This window comes from Psammomys obesus, unplaced genomic scaffold (genome assembly GCF_907164565.1).
Source record: "Psammomys obesus unplaced genomic scaffold, mPsaObe1.curated_primary_1811, whole genome shotgun sequence".
NCBI lineage: Eukaryota > Metazoa > Chordata > Mammalia > Rodentia > Muridae > Psammomys > Psammomys obesus.
Window position 1 is genome coordinate 1,040,272 of NW_026596064.1, and position 9,459 is coordinate 1,049,730.

Genomic DNA, 9,459 nt, shown 5'->3' on the forward strand with positions numbered 1-9,459 from the left:
GGAGAGAGGTTCTCCTGGACTGCTCACCACCTTAGCTCTTGAGACGTGGGTTGAGATGAAAAGAAGACAATTAGTACAAACCCAGAAATGAAAATCTCATGTTTTTAAAAAAACACGTCTGAATTTTTTTTTTTTTAATAGAAAACGGTTACTTTTAAGAAACACTGAACACACCATTTCAAACTAATGATAACAAAATGGGAGGGTGACATGGCTCATAAACTGTCAACTGGACTCCAGGGTACTGATTCCAGAGAAATGAAGACCACTTGATTGTAAACCCTTAAGATCCTGTGGGCAGTAAGTTATTCGAGTAACGATTACAGAAGACTACAAGAAAGCAATGTGCCTCCCTAGTGGGCCACATTTGAGTTCTGCTCACGCAAACATCGGAGCAGAAATCACAGTAGGCTTGGAGGTCCTGGCTGTCACTGGACACAGTGCATTTGGCTGAACCCATATAGGTGACCAGCGCCCTCTGGAGGCCATAATTGGGCAGGTGTTAGGACACTGTGCAACTCTAAGTGCAGAACCAAGACGGAGGAAAGGCTGAATCTGGAGCAACTGCTAGCCCAGGCAGGGTATGGTCAGGATTGAGAAGATGATTGGGCCATGACTCCATATTGGCCTGTGCACAACGGGCCATTTCCACTGTAGTTTTGGTTTCTTTAAAAACTCAGTTATGTTATGTAAATATGTTTTTGTTTTAATCCCAAGTGTGAGATATGGTGCTGCCTTAGTTTATCCACAGCCAATAAGAGCTTCCTGAGGCTTGGAGAGGGGTGTGGTCTTGGCCAGCTTCAGTTAGTTTAATTCTGAGGACTCTGAGGCAGGATAAATACCAGAGCCCAGCGAGAGGAAGGATCGCTTGGAGAAGACAGATGGAGATGAAGAAGGCTGCTGGTTCTGCTGGAATGCTGGATATCCTGATGACTGAGATTGGTATTTTCCCAAAGAACCCACAACCCTAACCAGAATGAACTACGTTTAAAGAGGTCTATGCCCTGTCTCTCCAATAAACTTCTTTCTCTCCTACCTAGGGCCAAGGGGTTGGAAGGGAGATAGATGCATTAAGGAACCTCAAATTTTAAAACTGTTTTAAAAAAAATAGTGCCTACAGGACACCAAGACACTTAGGGTTGAGTTTTCAGTCTCCATGAGTCTGTGTACTTACTGGAGATTGGTGTACTGTCAACATGACATTGTACTTGTGTTGTAGTCAGATTAGACACAAAAGTGATTTCAATCTTTTTTAACTTGTACAGATTTCTTTGTGCCACGGAACATGATGTATTTTAGAAAAGCTTTCTAGGGCTGATGAGTAGAATGTCTTCTTTTGTGTTTCAGTAGAATATCTGTAGATATCTGGTAAGTCTATTTGATGTAATAAATCAATTAATTCTGATATTTTCCTGTTTTATTTTATGTCCAGAAGACCAGGTTATTGGAGAAAGTGGACTATTAATATTACTAATATTAATGAATTGTTGTTAACCTCTCTTTCAATCCAGTAGTAATACATTTCTTTGATACTGGGTGTGCCAGACTTGTATTTAGGATAGGATATATATTTAGGATAGTGATGATTTCTTGGTAAACCATGCCCTTGATTAGAATGAAGAGCCCCTATTTATCTCTTCTGAATAGTTTCAGTGTGAAGTCCATTTCATCAGATAGTAAAATAGTAATGCTTGTTGCTTCCTGGTCTCATTTGATTGGTGTACTTTCATGGATCCCTTTGCTCAAAGGTGGTGCCTTTCTTTAAACCTAAGTTGTATTTCTTGTAGATAACAGGCTGGTGGCTTTTATTTCTTGATCCATTCAGTCAGCATGTGTTTTGGAGAACTGAGACCATTGATATTTAAATAATTATAGAAATTAGTGTGTAAATCATGGTCATCCTGATGTTCTTTGCTCAGTAATACTTTTAAAATAATTATTGCTTTGTCTTTCACAGTTTCTTTGCTAGCGTATTCTCTTCAGAACAAAATCTTACTTTCTGTATTTTCTTTTGGATTGTTGGATATAAATTCATTTAGGTAGTTAATATCATGGAAAGTTTCTCTTTCAATTATGGTGGATCTTTTTGTTGGATATATTAGTCTAGGCTGACCACCACAGTTTTATTGAAGTTGGGATGCTTTGTTCTGGAATCTGGCTGTTTCTAGTGAAGAATCAGCTGTTATTATGGTGGGTTTTCCTTTATACATGACTTGTTTTTTCTCTTCTGGCTGTCAATACACTGTATTATGTATTCTTAGTATCTTCCCTATGATATGCCTTAAGGAGTTTCTTTTCTGCTTTTTTTCTATTTGGTTGTGTGTGCTTTTTTTTTTTTTTTTTGCATCTGTATGGGTGTCTTTCTTTAGTTTGTGGAAGTTTTCTATGATCTTGTCAAAGATCTAGTGTATGCCATTGATTTGGGATTCTTCCTTCTTATCTGTCAATAATTTGAAAGGTTTTTTTCTTATTTCACAATTTCCCTTTGTTCCTTTTCTGTGTTGCTTTAAAATTTTCATAATCCTTGTTTATTTGGTCTAGGTCCTCTACTTCATCTTCAAATTATGAGAGTCTGTCTTGTGCTTGATTTGTTCTTGAAAGGCTTTTCTAGTTGAGTTGTTGTTTGTCAATTCCATTTTCATTTCAGCTTGAGTTCTCTTTAATGTTTCTATCTCCTTACTGAAGCACTGTTCTCAAATCCTGGATTGTCTTCATCATTCCCATCTGCCAGAGCCAGCCAGCAGAGTCGAACAGTTCTTGAGTCAGGAGTGAGAATTAAAATTAATAAAAAAACACACAGCACACAGGAGGCTTTTTTAAGAAGGTCTGGACTCGACAGCCACAGCAGCAAGTAGCCTTAGCAGCAACCTCAAGCCTCTGCAGCAAAACTAGCCTCAACTGCTGGCCTGTCTTTTGATTGTAGAGTTTTTAAGTCAGAGTAGAAACATCTCAGAACAATGAGTTAATTTCCATGAGGAGCCTGAGGAAGAGGTGTGATCTTTACAAGCTATCCCACCTGCTGTCACAAACAAATGGAGATGGACTTGCAAATTCTTCCCTGACTTAGTGAAGGCCTGGTAAAAGCAGTCTCTCTGCTGAGATTTAAATATCAAAGCAGCTGCCAGAGGCATGGCTCCCGACAGGTCCCCCTTTTTTATATTTTTAAAATTAGCCATAACTTAAGAGTTATGGAGCAGATGATTGTGCCTGTCTTAGGTTGTTTCTCTCGAAATATATATCTTTATTTGTACATGAATTTTATCATTCATGTCCCATAATATATCCCAGAGAAACCTTACCCGTCATTGACTACCAACCTCTGCTAGGGCAGACACTGTGGTATGATCTTGTGCAGATCAGATCAGCTTTGACATACTAAAAGGCCTTCAGGCAGGTTTGTTGTCACTGATAGGAGCATCTCCTTTCACAAGCCAAGTCCAAAATAACACTCCATAAAAGTGACTGAGCAGGTGACTCCTTGTGTAAATTACCAAGTCTGAGAAGCATTTACAGGAACCATAGTAAAAGGCTGTCGAACAATCAGAACCATTTGAAAGCTTACAAATACAGTTTGTCAGTTTACATTGAAGGCAAGAAACAAAGTTTGAATCTTGTTAATATTTCCAAACAACAAAACAAAAGGAGAATCTACATAGGCAGTTACAGGGCCTCCCAAGAGTTTTTGAAGCAAACTTGTTTCTGTCTGCTAAAAACCAGAGTCAGACCAAAGTTTCACAGTTAGTCCTCTTTTTTATTCGTTTTGATTTTGTTGAGAATTGTCCTTATTAACAGAACAATCAAGTCCAGTCCATTGTATAAGAGGTTTCTTTGCATGACATCTTCTCCCAGGAGCAGACTGAAACAAAGGCAGGTCAGGAGCTTAGGTCTAATGCAGCTTTTTGGTCTCAGTCAGGGCAGAATTTACAATTGTCTGCAGCAGGAACATCCTCCTTCTGGGGAACAACTCCTGCAAACTGTACCAGCCTTTCTGGGATTCACCTGGCTCCTTCTGCATCCTGTGGAAAAACACAAACATGCCCTCTTCCCCATATTAATACAGGGTCGGGGCTCTGCCATATTCCAGTAATCGGATCTTTCCATTTTACTTGGGCATAATTATCTTTGGTATTAGGATGCCACAATCGATCCGCTGCAGATTAATATAATTAATTATATATATTATATGTGTAATAAATATAATTATATAGCAAATATATAATTAATATAATTTTGTGGTGTTTGGGCATATAGCTCCCCCCTTTCTATTTTTTGCAATTGGTTTTTAAGAGATCCATGGGCTCGTTCCACAATTCCTTGGCCCTGGGGATTATATGGAATGCCCGTTTTATGACTTATACTCATTTGTGCACAAAAACGCTGAAAAGCTAGACTCGTATATCCTGAGGCATTATCAGTTTTTATAATGGAAGGAATACCAATTGCAGCAAAACAATTTAAGCAATGACTTATAACATGTTTTGTGGCTTCTCCTGTTAAGGGAGTTGCCATGATAAATCCTGAAAAAGTGTCAACTGTTACATGAACATATTTTAGTTTTCCAAATTCTGGGACATGAGTTACATCCATTTGCCACAAATGATTGGGAGTCAAGCCTCTAGGATTGACACCATAATGAGGTATATTATGGTTCAGGACAAGAGGAACATGATCTTACAATTTGTCTAGCAGCTTCTCTGGTAATATTAAATTGTTTTTTAAAGCTCTTGCTATTTTGATTATGTAATGCATGAGAATTTTGAGCCAATTCTTGTTGAGTTAATCCAACCAAATGTGCGGCTAGATCTGCTAAATTATTTTCTAAAGTTAAAGGTCCAGGAAGCCCTGAATGAGCTCTAATATGTCCTACATAACAAGGCTGCACACGGCTCCAAATACTTTGTTGAATCTCTCTAAATAGATCTTGTATTTATTAGCTGTATTAACATATGTTACAGTCTCTAGGACTTGTAAAGCTTTAGCTATATAATGGCTATCAGTGTACAAGTTGAAAGAGGTAGAAGCCAAATTTTTAAAGACTGCAGCAACAGTTCGTAGTGAGCTGAGACTGGCAATGTTTGCAAAACAAAAGTTTGTCCCTCTAGTACATAAGCAGCTTTTCCATTTGAAGATCCATCAGTGAATACTGTTGGAACTTGAGGTAATGGCTTTCATTTAATTATTTTAGGAAATACAAAAGCATGCTCATTGGCAAATTGAAGTAATTTATCTTTTGGATAATGATTATCAATACGTCCTAAATAATAAGCAAAAGCTATGGCCCAACAATCTGTATTTTGAAATAACCAATCTACTTGCTGTTTGGTAAAAGGGACTCCAATTAAGGCAGGCTCTCTACCAAAATACTTGCAAGATTCTGTGCGAGCCATTTGAACTAAACTAGCCACTGCTTCATAATATGGTGTCAGAACTCAAACAGGAGACACAGGCAAGTGCAACCATAATAATGGTCCTTCTTGCCACAATACAGCAGTTGGAGTATGAACAGTAGCCAAAATATATGCACCCCAGTTTTTTGAATAATCAATATATTGAACATGTTGCTTTTCAATAGCTAATTCTATCTTTGGCAAAGCATCACGAGCTTCTTTGGTAAGTTCCCTTTTTGACAAAGGATCAGCCTCTCCTTTTAAAATGTCAAAAAGTGGTTTTAGTTCTCCTGTAGTTAATTTTAAATGGGTCTTAGCCAATTAATACCACCTAACAACTTTTGAAAATCATTTAAAGTTTTTAGGTTGTCTTTTTTTAATTGAATTTTTTGAGGCATAATGGTCTGAGGATATAATTTATGTCCCAAATACAAATAGGGTGGCTCTGTCTGGTGCAATTACTAAACCTAGATTCATTAAGGCTTGTTGTAAGTGTGTAAAAGCACTTAATAAAATCCCTTCATTTTTATGAGCCAGTAAAATGTCATTCATATAATGAATAATATACACAGAAGAATATGCCTCTCTAAAAACAGCTTGAGCCACAAATTTTTGACATAAAGTCGGACTGTTTGCCATACCTTGAGGTAATACAAGCCAATGACACCTCTTTATAGGTTCTTTAAAATTTACTGGTGGCATGCTAAAAGCAAACCTTTTACAATCTTGAGGAGCAAGAGGAATAGTATCCAATTGCTGTCCTATTTCCCTGTAGATTCCTTCTCCAGCAAGCATGTCATAAGTTACAGGAATTCCCTGAGCTCGATTAATTTCAGCTGTAGCTTGACAAGGCTCTGCAAAATCTGACTTCCATAATATATTATCTCCTCCTGATTAAGCATGCTCTTGCTAACTGTTTCCAGTCCCCTGGGCAGAGGGCCTCAGTAGACATGGATTCCAGCAGAGCCAGGGTGAAAGGCGCTGTAGGACCGTATTGGCAGCATGCAGATTTTAATTCTCTTATTTGCTTAAAAGGTATAGGAGCATGGACTCTCGCCATATTACCCTCTCCATCAGGTTGCTCCAGAACTGGGAAACCATAAAATCAGTTACATCTTCTCCATTTTGTCTAGCTTCTTGTAAAGAAGCTTGCAAAGGGGATAGAGTTGCTCATACAGTGGACAAGATAAAAGATCCCCTGTATTTTGGGCCACTGAAACTGTAGCACTCCCAGCAGGAGGGTCTAAACCTGCAATCAATGATGGGGTTGGAGTGCAAGATTGAGCCTCATTTTCCCTAGTAGTTAATTCTCCAATTTTTCTGTTTATTTCCTCCAAGCCACACTCCAGTCTTTTAATTTCTTTTTGCCAAGGCTTATGTTTTTTAACATGCATAGCCTGAATTGGAGGGTATCTCTCAGAATAATACTGATCTGGTTCTTCCTCCAACTCTGCAACCTCATTAGGATGTAAGTCTTCCTCAAAGTCTCCTTCTGGCAAGAAATTACTGTCATCAAAAGGGAAATATAACTCCTTTGGAGAAGCTGATGGTATATCATTTTCTCTTGAAGCCTGCCATCTTTCTAACCTCCTTCTCTCTGAGCCTGAAAGTTTAGCTTTCTTGGTTTCCTGCTGCTTATACAGACTACCTTTAATTAAGTTCCATAAAGAAAACACTAGGCTAATGCCTTGTCCCATTTTTATTCTGGGATTTACTCACCACGCCCTTTCTACTTAATGCGATCTCGCCAAACAACCGCGGTGTCCTTCACTGATTCCCTGTATTCTCAAGTCCCATGTCCGGGTGCCAATCTTCCGGAGCCAGCCAGCAGAGTCGAACAGTTCTTGAGTCAGGAGTAAAAAAAAAAAAAAAAAAAAAAAAAAAAAAAAAAAAAAAAAAAAAAAACCACAGCACACAGGAGGCTTTTTTAAGAAGGTCCGGACTCGACAGCCACAGCAGCAAGTAGCCTTAGCAGCAACCTCAAGCCTCTGCAGCAAAACTAGCAGCAACTGCTGACCTGTCTTTTGATTGTAGAGTTTTTAAGTCAGAGTAGAAACATCTCAGAACAATGAGTTAATTTCCATGAGGAGCCCGAGGAAGAGGTGTGATCTTCACAAGCTATCACCTGCTGTCACAAACAAAAGGAGATGGACTTGCAATTTTTTCCAACTTAGGAAAGGCCTGGTAAAATCAGTCTCTCTGCTGAGATTTAAATATCAAAGCAGCTGCCAGAGGCCGGGCTCCCAACACCCATCAGTCTTATGTTTGTGTTTTCTTGGGCATCACTGAGGCATTTATTCCCTCTTAAGGTTCTTTCTCTTAAATTTCATTGAGCTTCTTCATTGTGTAATCTTTAAACTCCTTGGATTCTTTGATGGGGTTTATGATTATTCTTCTAAATCTATGTCTTGGGGTTCATAGAAGTAATTTTTGGCAAACATTTCTACTAGTAGGTTTCGGAAAGAAGATGCTGGCTTGCTCTTTCATATTGTATTTAAAGGATGAGATCTGAGCACATCATCATTTGCTAGTTCTAAATCTGATATGGACAAAGCAGGTTAGGGGCAGAAGAGAGGCTGTATGGGGTGGACCTGTAGACTGGGAAGGGCTTGGGCAGAATGAAGTCAGGTGGATATGTGGGACTGAGCTAGTGTACAGCATGTGCCTCCTGGCTTAAGCCAGGGTGGTGAAGGAATACCAGACTGGTTAGAAAGATTGGATGTAGCTAGGGAGGGACCTGTGGTTTGTGGGTAGTTAGGCTGGGACCTGGCAGAAGCCTAGAAATTGGTTGTGGTGCAGGCAGGGAGGCCAGAGTAAGCTGGGGACATGATGCTGGACCCTGGCTAGCTCAGGTGGGTTGTGGAGAAGGCATGAATGGGAAAGTCAGGGAGACTCACTAGGCTAGACCCTGAAGAAGAACTGGCCAAGTGGAAACAGGCCTGTGGTTTGTTAAAACAAACAAAACGACCAACACAAATTGTATAAACAATACTTTAAAAGAAAAAACTATTAACTGATATAAAGGGGAAAAATAATTTTACAACTTCAACACTAAAGGGAAAAGGTTAATATATTATACACATATAGAGAGATGTATTAATAACCATTCTTTTTTTTTTTTTACTGACTAGGAATTCAACCTTAAATTGTATTTTAAATATATTATTTTATTACTGTAAAGCAAACAGGAATGAATGCTAAGTACCAAAATAATTCTAAAATAGCTTAATTTTAAAAGCACAAAGATTCTGTCTTGAAACATCTCTCAGTGCAGTTATTACTGCCAAGCTAAAAGTCTCACTCAGGTTCAAAGATGTAAAAATGGTCCCTGAGGGCTAAATAGTGCCTTCTGTTTAAATCAAGTCACACTTTATAGCAATGGTACCAGAAGTAAAAAGGAAAACTGAAATCAAGGTTTGGCAGAGTCCCCAGGGAACGGAGGTAGAATGGGAAGACAAGTCCTTGCAAATGGTCTGCTACAGGCCTGGGGATGGAGACTAGACAAGAGAGAGAACACTGCCTGCCTGATTCCTGGGGACCTGGCCACTGGGTTCCCAGGGAGAAAGTGCCTCCAGGTATTGTTGGCTGATACAAAGGAATGGAAATGGGCTAGAAGGGAGACAGACAGAGAAGGTACAGTAAGGAGGGAAACTGGGTCACCAGGAGGTTTCATGGAGTCCCCAGGGAATTCAGAAAGATAAGGAAGACAAGCCCCTTACAAATAGTCTGCTACAGGGCTAGAAATGAAAGTTGGAAAAAAACCACCAAAAGTCCAATACTGAAAACTATGAACTGTTCCCTGGAACACCACATCTCTGAGCAAATGCTTGGGGATGGTGGACGTGTGAATGGAAATTATTAGAAAGAAGCTGTGTCTGCAAAAGACGTGCTTTCATTAGACACACCTTTAAGCATAAGGTTGAAACAGGATTTCCTGACTGTATTTATTCATGTCATTCCTTTCATTTTTGGGAAGTTGGGGGTTAGTGTACATGTTCATGAGGGTGTGTGTGTGTACACGTATGTGCATACATGCGGGGAAGAGGTAAAGGCTGTGTTTTCAATCGAGCCC